Source organism: Lathyrus oleraceus, chromosome 5 (assembly GCF_024323335.1).
Source record: "Lathyrus oleraceus cultivar Zhongwan6 chromosome 5, CAAS_Psat_ZW6_1.0, whole genome shotgun sequence".
Taxonomy (NCBI): domain Eukaryota; kingdom Viridiplantae; phylum Streptophyta; class Magnoliopsida; order Fabales; family Fabaceae; genus Lathyrus; species Lathyrus oleraceus.
This window is the reverse complement of record NC_066583.1, coordinates 235,188,889-235,210,833: the sequence shown is the minus strand read 5'-3', so window position 1 is coordinate 235,210,833 and position 21,945 is coordinate 235,188,889. Positions and strand designations below refer to the sequence as shown.

The 21,945-nt window shown below is 36.6% G+C and overlaps 1 long non-coding RNA gene across 1 annotated transcript; it reads right to left on the bottom strand.

Annotated features, from left to right (window-relative positions):
- Positions 1-14,199: 14,199 nt before the first annotated feature.
- LOC127088003 (uncharacterized) lies at positions 14,200-15,873 on the bottom strand. Its single transcript, XR_007790101.1, has 3 exons — positions 15,715-15,873; positions 15,560-15,628; positions 14,200-14,738 (listed from the first exon to the last, which is right to left on the bottom strand). It is a non-coding gene; the product is annotated as an uncharacterized LOC127088003 (long non-coding RNA).
- Between the last annotated feature and the right edge of the window lie 6,072 nt (positions 15,874-21,945).

The following is a 21,945-nucleotide window of genomic DNA, read 5'->3' as shown; positions in this document are numbered from 1 at the left end:
TGTGATGTGTATAAACTAAAGTACTTTATATTTGTTCAATTTGAATAAATTGTTAAGATTGAGCATACTAAATAACATTAAGATAACATACTTGCATTGTGTGTAAACAAAGAAGTACTTTATATATGAGCAAGCCTAATAAACTGTTAAACTCAAAACAAAAATAATATTACATACCTGCAAGTGGATCATAGTCTGAATTATCTTCGTCGTCACTATTAAAATCCAAATTTGCAGTTGAGGTAAAAATAGTTTGTGAAGTAGTTAATGTTGACGTCGTTGTTGATGGCGTTGTTTGGTGAACATTGAATCAATTGTTAAAGTCAAATTTCAAACAAAGTAAAAACCAAGAGGGATTACAACAAAGTTAGATATTGATGATATATGTAGAATATATTAGGTAACTTCGATTTTTAACTTACGCATGTGTACTTGGAGAAATAAGGTTGACGTTTTCATCGATGCGTGGCGTACGATGCATTATGTTGCTGACACGTTCCTTAGTTTGCATAGCAGTTACATGTGAATCGTGTATTTCTCCATTGCGACTTCTATTATAGCATGAAATTCAATTAAGGAAAACTACAGAGTATAACTGAAAAGGTAGATATGGATTACAGATTTTCTTAAATTGTCATTGTTGTGTGTTGTATCTGTTGTACCCCAAAATTTACCCTCCCCTTTTCACTTTTTATTCGACTTATAACTTAAGACTTGTCTATACCCATTCATACTTCATACATGTGCATCATGCATTCACACATATGTCCTAAAGATTATGCTTCACTAAACCTTAATCAAGGAAGATGTGTCATAATAGGCCTCGTGGCTTGACTTTTCATCGGGCGATGTTGGAAACCCCAATCTCTTGATATGTGGGACGTACATTCATGAAGACCTCATTATGGCATTCCTCAGGGTATGAAAACCCTAATGGTGGCTACTAACCCTAATCTCATGTGATTTTTCACTCAGTGTGTGTTTCGCTCAGCCTCATGTGCTTGGTCCATTCATTTTGTCTCTTTGGTTTTGGTTCCACCATTTGTGATGGAGCCTATTAGTCATAGCCTAAGTCTTTGGTCTCATAACTTTCATATACTTTCATTCATTCATCTGATCATTGCTATGCCACTACCATTTGGTCCATAGGTCTTGCTAAGGTTCATGTTTCTTTTTTCATGAGTCAGTTATGGATCTTGGGTTTGAGTTTCTGCAAGCCATTTCAAGTTAGTTCATACAGGCCATGTCTCTCCATACTTAATTTCAAACCATGATCCTAGAAGCCCAAAATTCAATCCATTTCAAGTGACATATTCATGTATTAAGTCAATTCATTTTCATTCAATTGGCCAATTCCATTCATTTTCATCCATAAAATATTCATTACATACAAAAAATGCAAGAAAATATCATAATACATTGCAAAACTCATTTTTGGAAGTTTTTGCTCTGTGAGTCGACTCATGAATCGAAGCAAAACCTTCAGGTCCGTGTCGCATCCGCGAAAAAACAACCGGCGGGACTCAAATAAAAACACAACACAGAGCCGCCACTGCGCGTTATTTATCCCAAGATAGGGAAAGGAAACGCTCAGAGAAACCTGGAAAGGAAATGGTCTCGCGACCAAAGAGAAAGGGTAAGGGAGTCGGTTACGCAAGGGGAAGGTATTAGCACCCCTCACGTCCGTCGTACTCGACGGGATCCACGTTCTAAGAAAAGAATAGGTTGCTAAAACATCACACACACACAGGGAACGCAGGTGGGGTTAAGAGAAGGGAGCTCGATAGGACATCGCGTCCTATGCCTACATATCTTGTCTGGAACAAGAATCAGAGCCACTGTAGTTCGGCTTACGCACGCCAAACAACACAAAACACGCAAACAAACAAGGGTGGCAAACATGGAGCCCGACAACCACTTGATGGAATTATGTCGGCATCCGAACCAAAACATGCACAAAACGGCAAACGTGGAGCCCGACAGCCAATCACTGGGCTTACGTCGGCATCCGAACCAAAACACAATCAGACAACAAGCAAACACACGCAAAAAAGAAAAAAGGTTGCCCGGAGAGGTCTCGCACGACCTCCTGCCTACATACCTCGTCTGGAACGAGGATCAGGGCGATGTAGTTCCCCCTCAAGGGAAGGAAAATCTAGCCAGAAACCAGGGGAAGACACATTACCAGGGAGCTGTACTCGAGCCTAGTGTTGTCATGCATCATTACCCTACGTTCAGGTTTCTATCCTACTTGCATAAGCAAACTACTCCTATCCAGGAAATAGGCAAGCATACAAGCATACATCAAATGAGAACAAGCATCTCAAATAGATATCCACATAGCACACACTATAACCAAACAAATGGGCTCAATCAATAGGTGTAACTGCCGAAGCAATTCATCTGTACATGGGTATTGCTCACTTTTAACCTTGCCATTACGAGGCTAAGGTGAAGCAGATGAAAAGGTGAAGTGAGGATGAGACCTCACAGCTCTTATCCCTGACCAGGGAGAGCTTCTGACAAAGGAGCGTGGGTCCAGAATGGAGGGACCCTTCTACGCTCAAAGACTCTGACTCGATTGTGCAACAGCACGAGATCTTGGGTTTGTGTCCCAATGCATCAACACACAGCCGTGTGAGCAGAGGGACGACTCACAGAATAGTGGGGGATAGATTGCATATCCCTACCTTCCACCAATTGCCTTGATTAAGGACTTTACCTGCTTAGGCACAATATTAAACAATCACAAACATCGCCTCTTAAGGAGGACTTCAGACAGTTTGCCCGGTCAAATAACAGACCGGGTCTCCAGACTACATGAAGAATAGAAGTCCTACCTCAAGTGGTTTTCACAACCAAGCAGCAGCAAGCAAGTTCAATATGAACTATAAGCAACTAAATGTACCTGAAAACAATCAAGTATCATCAGTACTCAGACAGACAAACATAAACAGCAAATGTTAATCAGTTAGACTATACAAACTAATGCACAACAAAGCAAGCTCAAAGCTCAAGCTCAAGCTTCATAACCTACAAAACCAAGTCATGTTAGTGTACAAACATCAACCAAACTCATTTGAATTAATCTTGATTCAATCTCCATACACATTGCACCTTTTCATCCTGAAAAATCAATCAAATGTTAGAAACTAGACCACTAGGCCAAGCCTAGGGTCCAAAGGTGACAAAAATGTCTAAACAGCAAGGGATCTCTAACCAAAGTCAAATTAATGTCAAACAAAAGCCAACACAATTAGTCCCATGCTCATACCATTCATTATACTCATTTCATGCACAAAACAATTCAATTTAGGTCAAATGGAACACCAAACATCCAAACAGAACTATTGCATTCAATTCCATATCAAAACAATTCCAAAAATCCTCAAATAATTTACACCTAAACAGGACCTATTCAAGGTATGGCATATCAAATTTCAGCTTAATTGGACAAAGGGAACTATGTCAATGAAAATCAACAAAAACAGACACAATTATATGATCCAAACCATAGCATCAACACATGCATTCACTTCAAAAATTCACAAGTCAATGAAAACAGTAAATAAATGACTGGGACCAAAAGCATCATGTCCTATCATGTGTCTATAACCAGCATACTAAATTTCATGATCATTCAATACCATATGAGCATTTCACATCAAATATTCAAACATGTGTCACATGAACTTGCATAATCAACCACCAGAGATGAAAAATACCAATCAAATTGAAAATGCAATGGAAAAATCCAGAAAAATACACATAGCATCTTAACATGTTAATGAACATCCATGCAAAATTTCATTCCATTCTAACAAGTCTAGGTCATTCAAATAAATCCAGCAAGTTGACATGATGAGGTGTGACACAAATTGTCACACCTAGATTCCAAAATTCATAACTCAATCACCAGGAATCCAAAATTCACAAAATGTACATGTAAATCACCATTGGAATGTCTATAATCACCACAAAAATTTTCAAACATTTCTTTTTGAATATGAGAATTTCACAATCAATATGGCAAAAGGTACCAAAATTGCATACATGTCAATCAACCCTAGGTCAAACTAAAATTTCACCAAGCACAACTTTGAAAAATAAGTCAACAAAATTCTAGAGGGAATCAGGAAGTCAACAAAAAAATCCACATATTTTTCTGACTTTTAAATTAATTTTTATGAATTTTTTAAAGTGTTTTATGATTTTTAACAATTTTTTGAATTAATATTAATTAAATTGGTTTTCACTAATGGCATAGTTGTAATTATGGAACGCGGGCGCGGTAAACCTCCTATTCAAATTTTCAAATGGAATTTCGGATCAAACAGCTTACATTTCCAGAAATTCATCGTCTCTTTCCCAGAACACCTCAAGAACACATGAACATGAACTTCCACCAAAATCAACAAATGAACATCCGTTGGAACCGTCTTAATACGTAGATCTCAAATATGACAATAATTTCACCTACAAGTTCCTAAATCTCACGGATCGATCGACTTAGGGTTTGGATTCGAAACTTAAGTTCCAGATTACATCCTCTACAGTTATCCATTTCACAAACCGAAAGCATCACTATGATCTATGTTCCTCAGTCTACAAAACACATACAAGCAATCAAAGAATCATGACATTCGAAAAAATCAATTACCTGGAATGCAGTGCTGGAATCGATGCTCTTTGCGCGTGTTTTCCACAAACAGTTGAACTAGAAGCTCCAAGCAATTGAATGATGTGATCAGGTTCGAGCGAATCAGCTTCTAGTGCACACAATCTCGATTCACCATGAATGATGCAAACTTGAACAGTTGAGTTTTTGTGTGCAATTGATGATGAGATCCACAAACAGATGTAGAAGAAGTTGAATAAAGATTGACACAAAAAGAATTTCGAGAATTGCTCAAGAAATGAGAAAGATCTTTGGATTTTTGGTTTTGTGTTCTTGAAGAATTCTTGAGAATTTGGAGAGTTTTTGATCTGATTTTTGATGAATTGTGATTCTGTTATGATTTAGATGTGATTAGGATTATATACTCAAGCTTAATCCATGTTTAACCACACTAATTAATCAAATGCCAATGATTAGTGAAAATGTCATTTTCACACCAAGGGCAAAAATGTAACTTCATATGCCAGCTCATTGCCAGCTCATGGACAGCTCACACACTCTCAAAATGACATGTGTGAGCTGTTGCAACTTGGCCTATGCTCATTGGATGTGTATTTTGGAAATTCCACATGTGATGGCTATGTATTCATTTATTCAAGTTCATTTCAAAAGCCATTTTCCAAACCATGAAGCCTTAGCATGTTATGAATATTCCAACAAGTTTCAAATGCCATTTATGAAGTGTTGCAAAAACCCCCACTCAAAAATTCCAATTATTTCACAAGTTGGACAATTTTGCCCCTGGTTCATTTAACTGTCCAGTTGAAATTTGACTTTTTGCATTGACCATTTTTGAGAAAATCCAATTATGCACCATGAAAGTACATGTCAAAGGGAGTTTGTGCATATAAAGAACTTCCAATTTGGATGCTCCATGTGGAAGTTATGGCCTCCTGATTATGGGTCATTTTTGAAATTCACTGAGCCATAATTTTCCAACCATTCATGGGATTTTCAAGTTCTTGGACTTTTTGGAAAGGTGAGAACAAGATCTACAACTTTCATGTTGAACAAATTTTCATTTGAAGCTTCCTTGGACACGTGGTCTTGAGGTCAAAAACTTTCCATTTTTGGAAACTTCCATTACAAGTCACTTTCTATTTTTGGCAGTTTTTGTTCTGACTTGATTTTCTTCATTCTTAAGCTTTGAGATATCAAATAACACTTGTTCCAACATGATTGAAGTGTATCCAACTCATTTCCACCTCCAAATCCATCAGATCATGTACAGTTGACCACAGTTGACTTTTTCAGCTGATAGATGAATTTGGCAATGCATTGATCAAATTGAGCTCCAATTCTCTGATGAAATGGCCCAAGGATGAAACCCTAGCCTCAATAAGCTCAATATAACCATGAAATGATCCCCATCTCCATCATAGACCCCATCTCCTGATCATGCCCTGATTGGCCCAATGCAACTGATTAGGGTTGACCAATGGTCAAAACCCTAATCTCAAGGAATCAGCTTCAATACTTGATGATGACAAGCCATGATGATGATGATGTATCATTTCAAACAAGATGAAGACCAATATCCTTTGATAACCATGAAACCCTAATTCATAGCCCAATCCTCAGATAGCCAATGATCAGTCAATAAAACCCTAGCTTTGCTCTTTGACTTCCTCATCTTCTGAACAAGACTTGGGAGAATGGATTGCACAATGTAACCACATGATATGCAATATGTAATGCCTAATGACCTAAAAATGTTATGCAATATGTTATGCTAGTCCCAAGATAGGAGGGCAAATTTTGAGGTGTTACAGTCCGGACAGGTCGACTCCCAGGTCGACTCAATTTTGGGAAACCTGGATGAGTCGACTCATCCAATCCTTGCGTCAACTCATTTCCCGTTTTCCTTTGAACCATTTTTCTACGGGTCCGAACAGGTTGAGCCGTAGGTCGACCCAATTCTGGGAAACCTGGTTGAGTCGACTCATCCAATCCTCACATCGACTCATTTCCCATTTTCCCTTGAACCATTTCGCCACGGGTCCGAGTAGGTCGAGTCGTAGGTCGACTCAACCCTGGAGTAAATTCGGTTTGAGTCGACTCATCCCCTATTTGAGTCGACTCATTGCTTGTTTTACATGATTTTCTGCAAAGGGACAAGTCAGGTTTAACACTTGGGCAAGATGCACATGAGGCTTGGTTGCAAGGCTATGAGAATTGAACCTTGGGATTGAAACATGAACCTCTGTCATGAGTATGGATAAGGCTTGCAAGTGTGCCAAATTGAAATCCAGAAGTGTGCCCACAAGTGCAATCGCAGGTCAATCATTCAAAACAAATGCACACCTGCATAAACACCAGAAAACCATGAGTCAACTGAAACATCCTGCAGAACCTCATCCATGTCACAACAAGTCTCAGTACAAGCACTAAACAAAACTTCAGATAACAAGTTCAGTACATAATTAAGCTTCAATCAAGCATATGGTGAATACAGTAAATCTGCAGCAAACAAGTGCAACGAAATTCACAAACAACTATCATTTGGAAATGCATAGCAAAATAAGGGAATAGTAGAACCCATAGTAGAGTTTGGATCACAAAAGGTTTAACATGTCATAGCATCACACTTGAATTGTCATTTACCTACAGTTGCGAGTCATGATTAAGTCTACTGATTATATCTTGCACATAAGCCAATTAAACCACAGGTCATCATTCAAGTTTTAACCTGCAATGGCCAGTCATAAGCATTCACTTGAACACATTCCACTAAATTAACCAACTGTCATAACACCTTTCAAGGTCATAACAAACTAACTCAGTGAGTAACTCATTGAGTTCAAACTAACTAACTCCATACCTCACCTAACTAACTCCAAACCTAAGTTCCAAGCCTATTCTAATCCAAGCCTAACATCTATTTAACCATGATCATCATCATCATTTGAACACTTCTCTTTTTTGGCAACCATCACTCTCAAGCTCCTAAATTCACTATGAATCCTCTCCCTCTCACACTCAAAGCTTAATTTCTAAAACTCAATTGAAGCTTCACATTGAAGCTTCAAGAAGAGAGAGCTTAACCTCATCACACTACAAAATGTTGGGAAAAAGAAGAATTGGAAAACAAGAAAATCAGAAGAAGATAAAGGCAATATTGTACCTGTTTGAACAAGTGATTTTCCATCTTCATCTTCTCCGATCAACACTCGCCGGAGCAAGTCTCAGCTTTGGAGGTAGGTCCACTTACATCATTTCATTGTATTTTGGTTGCTACGTTGAACCTTACACCATGCTGTTGCAAAACCATATCACGAGGAAACTCAAATCTTGTTCATGGAGGTGTAATTTAGATTTGATTTTTTAGGGTTCTTGAGTAGTTGGTTTCAGTTATGGATTTAGGCCAGAACTTAGAGAAGTTGGATGGTGGATTCGTGACCAGGAGGTCGAGGCAAGGCTGGAGGTAGATATTTTTCCAGTTCTGGTGGCCACCACCGCCGAAAGCGATTTCTGGCACGGTGGCCCATGGTGGAGTTCCGGTGCAGGTGGTCTGAGTTGCCATGAGGAGCACCCGTGCATATTCAAAATTCGGCTGACTTTTTCCAAGTCAAATCCCATCCATTAGGCTTAATTCTAATTGGTCTTGGTTCATCCAAGCCCAAAGTGAAATACTCTCTCGCTCCCATTAATTTTGTTGCACCCCTGGCCATAAAGAGAATCTATTCAGTATTGAGCTTTGGCAACTGAAGCCCATGCGTTTGGATCCTATCTTGCCCTCTTTTTCCAGCACACACCCAAACCGGGCCTACACCCCCTGTTATGCAAAGGCCCATTCTCTTTTATTTGCTTTTCGTTTGTTATTTGGTTCTGTTAATTAGATTAATTTTGATCGGTAGGGTTTAGGTTAATTAGATCAATTAGGATTTCCAAAAATATTATAAATATTGTTAGGTTTGTTAAAACTCTTGATTTAGATTTGAATAGGAATTTTTAGGAATATTAACATTTTTAGAAATTGGAAGATTTTAGCATCTAATAGCATTTTTAGCAATAAAGTAGTTTAGAATTTAATCGAGCTTAACTAGAATTTTTATAATTAGAATTCTTGATTCAATAACCATAAAATTGTCAAAAAAACCATTTTATCCTTTAGGGGTAATTTTGGACATTTTTCCATATAATCACATGCTCCTTTAGGAATAGAATTTAACATAGTATTTTAATCCAAAAGTCTTAACATTGACATGATCCCTTAGGATAGTCTAATTCAATTTTGACCATTAGATTAGGTGCTAACCTAGTTTCTCCAATCAAATCAAACCCATGATTCAAATTGATCAAAAGCAATTTTGATTAATTAAATCCTTTGAACTTGTATAATCGCACAGTCTAATTGAGTGACCAAAATACCCTTGGTCACTTAATGAGACTTTTTCTTCTAAGCTGTGGAGTACGAAGCCTCAAGTCAAGATTCTCAATCAAGGCATCCTCAGTCATACCAAGCAGCGGAAACTGCCAAAGCTTGTTAAATTAAAGTTGAAATTGTGCGACACGAGCCTTAAGCAATAGAGAAGGAGTGAGACTGGAGAAGTCCTACACCCATTTTGGATATCTTTGGGTATGGAACAAATGACCCAGCGCTCATCGTATTCACCTCTATTCATAGACTTTAGCACAATTCTAATCATACGATTGACAAGTCTTTGTCCCTTCATAAAGCATCATACAACAAGCAAGGATTATACCAACAACTTATCAATCCTGGATCAAGTTGTACAACACGAGCCTTAAGCAATAGAGAAGGAGTGAGACTGGAGAATTCCTACCCCCGTTTTGAATACCTTTGGGTATGGGACGAATGACCCAGCGCTCATCGTATTCACCTCTATTCATAGACTTTAGTGCAATTCGAATCGAACGATTGATAAGGTCTTCATCAACACAAGAAACAACAATAAAGATTCTTCTCTCTCCACTTGAAAGTTAGGATTAGAATTGCATGTCATGAGCCTTAAGTAGTAAAGAAGGAATGAGACTGGATCATTCCTACACTCATTCTGGATATCTTTGGGTGCGAGACATTTGGATTATTGCTTATTGTATCCACCTTTACTCGTAGACTTTAGTGTGATTCTTATCAAGTAACTATCAAGTATATTCCTCCCTTTCATTCAATCATTCAATCACATTCTTTTGCCTCCAATCACCTCGTTTTCAGCCCTAGTAGGCTGAACTACGAAAGCTCTGATTTCCTTATTGCACTATAAGGATACAGAGGCAGGAGAATTCAGATTCTTCGCGAGCTATCTTAGTTATCAATCTGCCTTATCTATTGTTACCCTATTTATCAATCAATCATTCTCCATTCTATTCTTTTCTACTCAATCATTCAATCCTCATTTTGCCTTAATTATTCTTGTTTTCAGCCATAATGGGCTGAACTACGAAAGCTCTGATTTCCTTATTGCACTATAAGGATACGTAGGCGGGAGAATTCAGATACTTCGCGAGCTACCTTATTTATCATTCTACCATATTTGTCGATCAATCTTTCAATACCCTAATAATGGAGCATCTTTGGCTATCGACAATTCGTGGTTGTACACCCTCTTCTAATCTATTATTCGCCTTGTAAGGTGTTAAACTTTGGCATTATTCTTCGCCTTGAGAGTTGTAGACTCTAGCATATAACTTTCTTTGCCTTGTGAGGTGTTAAACCTTGGCTATTCAATTCCATTCTTTGTTTTGAGAGTCACAGACTCCAGCATCTAACTCTTTTCGTCTTATGAGGTGTTAAACCTTGGCTATTCTATTCGATTTGGTCTTCGCCTTGAGAGTCATAGACTATGGCATATGTTCTATTTTACCTTGTGAGGTGTTAAACCTTGGTTCTTTGATTCAATTCTCAGTCCTGAGAGTTATAGACTCTGACACTTGATTCTCTTCGCCCCGTGAGGTGATAAACCTTGGCAATTCAATTCTTTGACATCATCAGTTATAAACTTTGGTAGTGATACCTCACCTTGAAGGTCATGAACCTTGGCACTCCTTTTCAGCCTTGATGGGTATTGAGCCCTGGAAAATCAATCTATCAATCTCCTCTTGCCTCATCAATCATCTTACTTTCAGCCGTAGTATGTTGAACTACGATTGCTTTGATTTTCTCATTGCACGATGAGAATACGTAGGCACGAGGGTTTGAATCCTTCACGAGCATACTTATTTATTATTATTCTTTCCGCCTTAGGGCACCATTCATATCTTTCACGATCCATTATCTACCTTCGATCATAAACCGTTCACTCTAGTGACATATTGTTTCCTTAAAACCGAAGTACAAATTTCTTTGGGATTCCATATATACCCTTTTAGAACGATATAGTGACAGTTCACATTTGTACCTAAAGTTGTTTGGATTATCCCCAGATATTTAATTCCTTCTTTTTTCGGCTCAACCATACAGTGATACAACGCTATAGGCTCTCACTTGTGGTTCGTGCCACTTTCCCTCTATGGTACAAATTCCATTTCTCTTATGGATTCCGATGTATATCTGACCTTGAGTTTCAAACTATACCTCTTCAGTCACTTGTTACCAAATATTCTATTATGTGACTTTGGTCACTTCATTCCGTCCATCTCCATGATGCGTCCATATACTACCTTCCTTCACTCCATCTTTGTGCTTCATCTTGTACCTCCTTGTGAACCAAGATTTATTTGGCACGTAACCTAAACACCTAATTCCTCTCATTTTCGGTTGTTCCAATACAGTGATATTGTGTTGTAGGCCCTCACTTGTTGGTTCATACCAATTTACTCTTGGATTCATATTTCACCCCTTGTTGGAGTTCAAATCATATTATCCTTTGGTTCATACCATACCTTTATCACAATTCTTTTCATCTCCTGCCTCTAGTTCCTTGAATTACGAAGCTCTGAATTCCTCATTGCACTAGGAGGATACGTATGCATGAGGACCCCAATCCTCACCGAGCACTTTATCTATTCCTTTCCCATTCTTTTGCGAGCAATCTTTAGATATCATACCCATTCGAGCAAGAACAATCAAAATGGTTTCCATGGAGTACTATGGATGTTTGGGATGTTAGTACTTTCCCTTTGCATAACCGACTTCCTTACCCTTCATATCTCTTTCCCCCTAATTTTATCGATGTTTTCCCTTTCCTTCTGGAATAAATAAAGTTCGATGGCGACTCTGTTGTATATTCGAGCGTGCGATACATTCGAGTATATTTCCGCTAGCTTCAGTATCAAACTTACAAATGTGTTTTAGGAGAGAAATATGTCATATTTTCATTTTGTTTGGTGTAACTAAAACATTTGGATGAACTTGTGCTATAAAGTTCAGTGCAAATGCAGGCATCCCAAGCACTTTTGGCGGACGTCCTCGACGTGGCTTAATTAGCTGTTCATTATGGCTTGGACTATTACAATAGAAATTAAACAAAATAATTACTGCATATCTAGAATACAATAAGATATAAAAATGAAGTAGATTCTAATCATAAAGGCATGTTGAATTAGCATATGTACTTAAAATGAGTTGTATACAACAACATTAACAACTTACTAATTCAAATATGAAGAAACTCCAAGTTCAAAGTTCGATTGAGGGAATACTTTAGGGATGTTATCACTTTGTATCTTTTTAGGACGACCACATCCTCGTTTGCATTGTATAACCTTAGAGGGGAAATCTTTCTTGGTTTCTTTGGAAAACTTATCCATTAGGTTAGGCGCTAAGGAATTGATATTAGAAACCTTATTTTGTCCCTTATGGCCATTATAACTTTGCTGAGGTAGGGAACATTCAAACTTAGCACTTAGTGCCCTTCCTTTTGCAACAACTCGGTTTATGACGGTTTGGTTAGATATTGACGGTGTAATATTAGCAAGGGGCCTTCTTAAACTCAATGAAGTGGGTGTCAACATGGTATGGTCGATAGTTATTAGGAAATGAGAAGATTGTGTTGTACTATCTTTAGAAAAAATACAGAAGATGTATGACTATTGGTTAATGGTTTGTGTTGCTTAATAAAAGTGTAGAAGGTAATAGTTTTCATTACAATATTCAACGTACGATCTAGCTATGAAAGTTTACAAGTGCAGAAGCTAAGATTTATTGGTTAATCATTTATCTACTGTTACATTGAAACTATAGTTCATCTAGGTTAATTACAGCTATGGATGTTTATAAGTGCATAAACTAAAGTTTATCTATGTTACGATATTGTTTAGAAGATGATTTATAAAGATTTTAGTGGATTGTAAGCTAAAACAGGAATATGACATTAGATTTCAAGTAAAGTTAACAAAAGTGAAAAGTGTATATTTTCAATGTTTATTATTTTGAATTTTAAAAAATGTACTGTTACATTGAAAAACAGTTTGAAATCCTTTACTACGTGTTCACACCAAAAGATATGTATTGAACTAGGAGAGACTAAGAGACATTTAGGTTAAACCGTGTTTTTTTTAAAAGCACTACATATACTTTATTATATATAAAGAGATTACAACTAATTACATGATATAGTCGATTTGAGACTATTCTATATACAAATATTCTCAACACTATATATTTATAAATATCAACACTCCCCCTCAAGCTTTAGCATATAAGTCAAATGCACCAAGATTGTTATATATACAATTAGTTCTAGGACTTCACAGAGATTTTGTAATCACGTCTGCCAATTGATCATTAGAATTGACAAAGCTTGTGACGATGTCACCTGACTCGATCTTCTCTCTAACAAAGTGACAGTCTATCTCAATATGTTTGGTCCTCTCATGGAAGACTGGATTTGAAGTAATGTGCAATGTAGCTTGATTATCACAAATAAGTGTCATTGATCTTACTTCTTCAATTTGAAGTTCCTTGAGCAACTACTTTAACCAAATAAGTTCACATGTTGCCATTGCCATGGCCATATACTCTGTCTCGACGCTTGATCTTGCAACAACGTTTTGTTTCTTACTTTTCCAGGATATAAGGTTTCCTCCAATAAATACACTATACCCAGAGGTGGATCGTCCATCAATGGGTGATCCTGTCCAATCAGCATCAGAGTATCCAATCATCTGAGTATGTTCTTTATCTTTATACACTAAACCTTTTCCTGGAGCACATTTGATGTATCTCAGAATCCGGATAACAACATCCATGTGTCTGGACGTGTGACTGTGAGATGATTCAACTTTCTAACCAATCTCATATACCTTCCTGAGTCAGATAGAGGCTCCCCCTGATTGGATAATAGTTTGACACTTGGATCCATAGGAGTATCAGTTGGTTTAACATTCAACAAACTTGTTTCTTACAAAACATCCATAACATATTTTCCCTGAGAAATCACCAAACCATCTTTAGATTGGGCTACCTCAATACTTAAGAAATAATAGAGTTTACCAAGGTCTTTTGTCTGAAATTGGTTCGAGAGATATTGTTTTAACCGGAGTATATCCTGCTGATCACTACCAGTTATGACAATATCATTTATGTACACAATAAGATAAATACACCATTGGGCTGAGTGATGATAAAAAATAGAATGGTCAGCTTCACTATGGACCATACCAAACTGTTATACTACAACGCTGAATTTGCCGAACCAAGCTCTCGGAGATTGCTTAAGACCATAAAGAGACCTGTGTAACCTACACACCATATTCAATGACTCCCCCTGAGTAACAAATCCAGGTGGTTGCTCCATATATATTTCCTCTTCAAGATCACCATGTAAAAAATCATTTTTGATGTCAAGTTGATGAAAAGGCCAATATCGAATAGCTGAAATGGCTAAAAGAAGTCTAACAGATGCCATCTTGGCTACAAACGAGAAGGTATCACTATAATCCAATCCAAAAATCAGAGGGTATCCTTTGGCTACCAAGCGAGCTTTAAATCGATCAATCTTACCATTTGGACCAACCTTCACTGTATAAAGCCAACGACAACCTACTAAAGATTTCCCAGGGGGTAGAGGAACCAGTTCCCAGGTACAACTGCTTTGAATAGCACACATTTCATCAATCATTGCTTGCCTCCACTCAGGGTGAGATAATGCTTCACCTGAAGTTTTAGGAATAGAAATAGAAGACAAACAAGATAAACAAGATATGATATGTACTGTTACATTGAACTTTGTTGAAATTTTAAGCAGCAATTTTGATGCAGTATGTTTGTGTCCAATGTGAGTTGCTTGATGCAGTTACCATGTGATGTAGTAAGTTGTTTACAATGTGCTGTCATGCAGTAAGTTTGTTGATAGAAAAATAGAACACAAAAATCGAAAGCATGTCAAATGGTGTGAATGTTCATGAGTGACCTTTTTAGGATATTTGTTCATGCATCTCACACCACAAAGATTGATGTCAATAACATTGTGACTGATAATTAAAAAGACCATGAGGTGGTTCACAAACTTCACTATTAAACATAAATTGGAGTTGTGGATAAATGTAAATGTTTGTTTTGAAAGCTTAAATAATAACTAAACACGGTAGGGAAATGGTATGCAAACATAATAGAGGTTATCAATGTTAAGGATCATTACAAAAAAACTTGAAAGACAAGATATATAGGTGACGTATCAATGTTCCAAATAGAGGTTCTCAATGTTCCAAGTGACTCATTTATATCACTCCTTATTCATGTGTTTCACTGTTGTCGCCGGATTTTATGGTGTGAGATACATGGTTATATACAAATCATTATATGCTATGGCGACAACATCCCTTTTAGATGGTGTATTCATAAAGCTTGTTTCAGACAAAGTTACATCAGTAGTTGGGATCTGTTTAAACTGAATATATAACAAAAATGCAAAATATCGATGTAATTATGTGATAGAATAGAAATGAATAGAGCAAGATAACATAAAAATAGGCTACCAAATTATGCTTGTTTTGAGATGTTGGATTTGTAGAAGGAGCTTCCAAGAGAGCCACCTTTGAAGTGTGCTATATTCATATCACATTATTCATATTAACTCAACTACTCATGACAATATTTCCATAATTATTTGTACAAAGGGTGTATGATTTACCTCATTTGGGTTCATATATTCATTGATCATGTTGTACACAAGTTCATCCCTATTAAGCATGACAATCGAGCATTGTTTGTAGAAGGTGGTATACTTCACACAAAACGCCAACTTCTGTTTCAGTAGACAATCAATGTGGATATGGTATATTTGAGAGTGATCTTCCCCAACCTACCCAAAAAATACGTAAATGTCAATCCTTCTAACATAAAAGTTTATGACAGTATAAACATGGAGGAAGATAGATGTTGAGAAATATGGTGCACAAATAAGGGTTAATGAGGGTATGCAAAATATAGTTACCTCTTTCATGATGACTCTTAACTTGGCAGCTGTAATGCCAACAATTGGGACACAGTCTTTGTCCCAAAACATGAAGGAGCAAACATGTCCATCATGTTGAAGTTCAATCTCAATTTTGTACTTGGTTACTTCGACGACATTGAGACCATTACAATCACATTAAAAAGGAAGTGAAAGGTTCTTGTTTGAACGATTGCAACCCGAGCAACAATTGTAGTACTATCCAGATGGTGTGCTTTTGAATCTCTTCGTCATTCCAATAGTTGTGCAAAAACAGTTATGTAATACAAAGATGTTAATGGAAAACCAATTATGTAGCTTCTTTTGAGGCAAACAAAAAAGGATGAAATATAATGGTGCAAACTTGATTTTGTCCAATGATTTCACAAAGGGACTTGAATTCACGAGTGTTGGTCTAAAATTTATCATACTCAGAATTTTGCGAGCCATAACTCCGCGACATAGTTTGAGAAGACACTTGAAAGGGTTGGTAAGATCCTAACCTGAAATTGAAAAACCATAATCATTAGAACCATACGTAAGAAAATGCAATTGGTTTGATTGATCAGATATCTACGTGATAAGTCAATTACTTAGATTTGTATTCTTGAACTTCTGCATGATCCAAATTGAAGAGTAATTTACTTTCATTCCAAGCATTGGCAATGTTGGCTTCCTAGTTGTTGTCACAAACACAATAATAGAAAATAATTGAAGACATGCCATGCTATGTGAGTTAATTCCAAATATTCAATAACATGATAAGTTAGGTTGAATGATACCTGCATTTGGTTTGCACAAAGCATGTGTTTGGACAAGAACCGTATGAGTCACATCATTGTGTGAATTGAGATAGTCATACAGTTTTGATGCATAATCGTCTCAGAGTGTTACTTCAATAATGTTTCCATTGTAGTCACCAAGTGCAATGTTAGCACAAGCTTTTTTGTTGTTTCCAGCAGACTGTTTTCTGATAACCTCATGCAGGATTCCAATGACATCTAATACGTAAAAATGGAGCAAACATAAGTAATGAAATGTAATTAGTCAAAGTCACAAAAATGTAATGAAGTAATAATCCATCTACCATATAAGAAGTTCGCCTTGAATGTTCCATTGAGAAATTCAGAGATAGGTTTGAAATTGAATTTGTGAGGAGGTATGTTCTGAACATCATTCTTACAAATAATGTTTGCAGTGGTGAAAAAAGGCTTGAGGTGATTATCACATGATTTGAATGGTAAATCATTTTTTAATGGTTCTTCGTCATACAATGTATGAGTTTCGTGTTAAGTCAACATTTCCATCCAATGTTTGTAATCTCTTGGACGCGTAACGACTTGTATCTGATTCCCCTACATGATGTTCATGTGATTAGTAAACATGAGAAATTTAATTTAGAATGAAAATACAATCAATTTTAAGGGTTTAAAACCTGGGCATCTTAAATGGTCAACTGTAAATGCAACTGGCCATTCCTCTTTTTGATTGTTCACAAATCGATAATTCGGACCACCATCTTCCAAACATGGTTCCCTACCTCAAGGCCATTCACAAATATTGAAGACCTTAACATCTAGCATAAAAGAGGTATAATTAATAGTCAAGTTTGAAACAAAAAACAACAATAAACGCAATTGTAAAAATGTTTCACAAAAATGTTAAACACAAACACAAACAAATCAAGCAACACAAACCAACACAAATGTATAATGATATGGTTGAACAAAGAAAGCCCTACATGTAACTAAAGAAACACAACAAGCGAAAAAACTCATAAAAATTTGTGTTACTTCATAAAGCAAATTGTAAGAAAAGTCTGAAACTCTTTAAAACACAACAATACCCAATGAATTATATTTGTTGTCATACCTGAAATCAGTAGCAGTGGAGGAAAAAAAGGGTATGATATAGTAGTTTGAAAACATAGGAGTGAACAAACACCAGGTGTAATGTTAACTGTTGGAAAATATATTATTTCCTGTTTTATTATTGTCTTTAATAATACTTTTATTTTTCTTTATTCTCCATTAAGGAGAAAATCAATTGTAATAATTATATCTTCACTATATAAACCAACTTAAGGCTGACGAATAAAATATTACAGCTTTTATCTATTTTTTCCAATATGGTATCAAGAGCAATGGGTTATGGGTTACCATAAAGTTTTCCTCAACCTATTTTTGTTGGGTTAGGGGTTACCATAAAGCTTTCCTCAACATATTTTTGTTGGGTTAGGGGTTACCATAAAATTTTCCTCAACATATTTTTGTTCGACCCAATTCACATATCTGTTTAGCCTCCTATAGAGAATAACAACAACAGGTGCCCTTCCCCATCACAAGCCTACACTAGATCTAACCATGGCGACCAACCACAACCTGAATCGGGCGTCAGCCGTGGAAAAGCACCATTGCCAACTCTTCGTGATTTTTTTGCAGAAATAAGAAGGGAAAAGGCACGACAAGGAATTATGATGGGCAAGACACCACGAAATTCTAAATCTGAACGCTCAGCTCTGGCTACTAGGAACCTTGATGAGGGAAGAAGGTCAGATAAAGTTCCTCAGTGTGATCATTGTAAGCGCGAATGACATACACGTGAAACTTGTCGGAAGCTCAAAGGCAAACCTCCTAATTGGAAGAAGAAAAGTGGTCGTGCATTTCAGGCTAGTAATTCTGATCAAGGGAAGCAACCTCCTCTGTCTCAGTTTCCACTCACTACGAAGCAACTAGACAGACTGTACAAACTCCTCGAGTCTCCAACCCCTTCGTGCTCTATAACAATAAAAGATAATTATGCATTTCTTAGTGTTAGTCTCAGTCATACTTGGATAGTAGATTCAGGAGCCGCCGATCACATGACAGGTGAATCTACTTTGTTATCTTCATATAGTTCATGTGCAGGTAATCAAAAAATAAAAATCGCAGATGGCTCTTTTTCAGCCATTGTAGGTAAAGGGTCAGTTGTGTTGTCTCCAATGTTAACTCTTAAACATGTCCTTCATGTTCCAAATTTATCTTGTAATTTAATATCCGTCAGTAAATTAGCCCAAGATATAAATTGTCAAACTAATTTTTTCCGATCTCACAGTGTCTTTCAGGATTTGAACTCAGGGAAGATGATTGGCAGTGCTAAGGAGAGTGGAGGACTCTACCACCTTGACATTGGATCTACATCACAACCACCTTCAAAAACAATAAGTTCCTGCTTTGAGTATTTTTCTGTTTTGAATGATAAAGATGACAATATTATGGTATGACATTTAAGATTAGGTCATCCTAGTTTTCGTTACTTAAAACACTTGTTTCGTAAGATATTTCACAATAAGAACTTTTCTTCGTTTAAATGTGAAACATGTGACTTTGTAAAGCATCATCGTTCCCAGTTTTCAATACAGCCTTATAAACCATCAAAACCTTTTTCTATTATACATAGTGATGTTTGGGGCCCTAATCGTACAAGTACACACTCTCTCAAAAAATGGTTTATCAAATTTATAGATGACCATACAAGAGTATGTTAGGTGTGCTTGTTAAAGGGGAAATCAAATGTTTGTCAAGCTGTAAAGAATTTTGTTTTAATGGTGCATAACCAATTTCAAACAAATATCCAAGTCTTTAAAAGTGTTAATGGCAAAGAATATTTTAACACTATCCTGGGTGATTTTTTTCTAAAAAATGGGATTGTACATCAAAGTTCATGTCCTAATACTCCTCAACAAAATGGAGTGGCCGAAAGGAAAAATAGACATTTACTAGAGGTTGCTAGAGCTCTACTTTTTTCAAATAAAGTACCAAATTTTTTGTGGGGCGAAGCTGTTTTAACAACTGCGTATTTAATTAACATAATGCCCTCCAAAATTCTCAAATTTCAAACTCCTATTAATGTTTTCAAAGAATTTTTTTATAGTACTCGTGTTTTAACTGATTTGACTTTAAAAATCTTTGGTTGCACATCATTTGTTCATGAACATAAAAATGTTGGAAAACTTGAGCCACGTGCTATAAAATGTGTCTTTGTTGGATACTCCCCAACCCAAAAAGGATATAAATATTTTGATCCAAAAAATAAGAAAATGTTTGTCACTATGGATGTTACATTCTTTGAAAATAAACCTTTTTTTGATGGCACTCATCTTCAAGGGGGGGAGATAAACAAAGACTCGTTTCAAATTGAGGACATGAGTTATTTAAATAACTTATCTTTGCCAATATCACAAAATTCTAAGATTTTTACACCTGCACCAACAGAAAATGGCTATGATTCTTTATCTGATCCTACTTCTATCATGAGTAAGGAACCTTGTGAATTTGAGCCTACATTTTCGCTTGTAGAAAACAATGAGAATACTGAAAACGATGATAATGATGATCTAATTGAAATGCCACAAAATAAAGAGTCACTTCAACAAAACAAATTTGAATTAGGAAACGGGTCTTGGAAAGGAAAGGTTTTTGTGAAAAAGCACCATAAAGGAAAGGACAAGTCCACATCTCAACACTGCCAGGAATCTGAATCGGGGAATGATCAATTTCCTAACAAAAGAAAAGGTAAGTCTATCTCTATTTCTGAGAGTCGTATTTTGTATCCCGATATAGATGATCATGTTGCCATTAGAAAACCTGTCAGATCTTGCACGAAACATCCCATGTCCAATTTTATATCATATTCAAATTTGTCTTCATCTATGTTTGCCTTCACTTCAAAATTGTCTAGTATAGAAATTCCAAAAAGTGTACAGGTTGCTCTAGAAATTCCAAAGTGGAAGGAAGCTGTACTTTAGGAGATAAAAGCTCTTGAAAAGAACAAAACTTGGAGTGTTACGTCACTACCAGATGGTAAGAAGACAGTTGGATGCAAATGGGTGTTTACTGTGAAGTATAATCCAGATGGGTCAATTGAAAGGTACACAACTCGCTTGGTGGCTAAAGGCTTTAATCAGACCTATGGTATAAATTACCCAGAGACATTTGCTCCTGTTGCAAAATTAAACACCGTCAGAATTCTTTTGTCTCTTGCTGCTAACATGGATTGACCTTTGCATCAGTTAGATGTTAAAAATGCTTTTCTTAATGGCGATCTAGAAGAAGAAGTATATATGGACATTCCTCCTGGATTTGAAAACAAATTTAGATCAAATGTGTGCAAACTAAATAAGTCTTTGTATGGATTAAAGAAGTTCCATAGAGCTTGGTTTGAAAAATTCATCAAGTCCATGAAGAAACAAGGGTACATCCAAGGACAGCCTGACCACACCTTGTTCATAAAATTCTCCCACAATAGGAAAGTTGCTGTCCTGATTGTTTATGTTGATGATATTCTCCTTATTGGAGACGATACAGTGGAAATGGCAAGAGTAAAAGAGAAATTGGAATTAGACTTTGAAATCAAGGACCTGGGATTCATGAGATATTTTCTAGGTATGGAGGTTACTCGATCAAAAAATGGTATTATGGTTTCATAACAAAAATACATTATAGACTTGTTGAAAGAAACATGAATGAGTGGATGTCGTCTTGCAGATACCCATATGGATCCTAATGCTAAACTTTGAGGAGAAGGTAATGTTTTTGTTGATACTGGGAGATATCAGAGATTGGTTGGGAAACTGATTTATCTGTCACACACCCGACCTGATATTGCTTTCTCAGTTAGTGTAGTGAGTCAGTTTATGCATTCTCCTTTCGATGAACATCTTGAAGCAGCCTATAGGATACTGAGATATTTGAAGGGAAATCCTGGAAAAAGATTATTTTTTAAGAAGACTAGTGAAAAAATATGTCTATCTTCACCGATGCCGGTTGGGTAGGTTTAGTCATAGATAGAAGATCAACCTCTGGATATTGTACCTATGTTTGGGGTAATCTTGTGACATAGAGGAGCAAGAAACAAGGAGTTGTAGCAAGGAGTAGTGCAGAGGCCGAG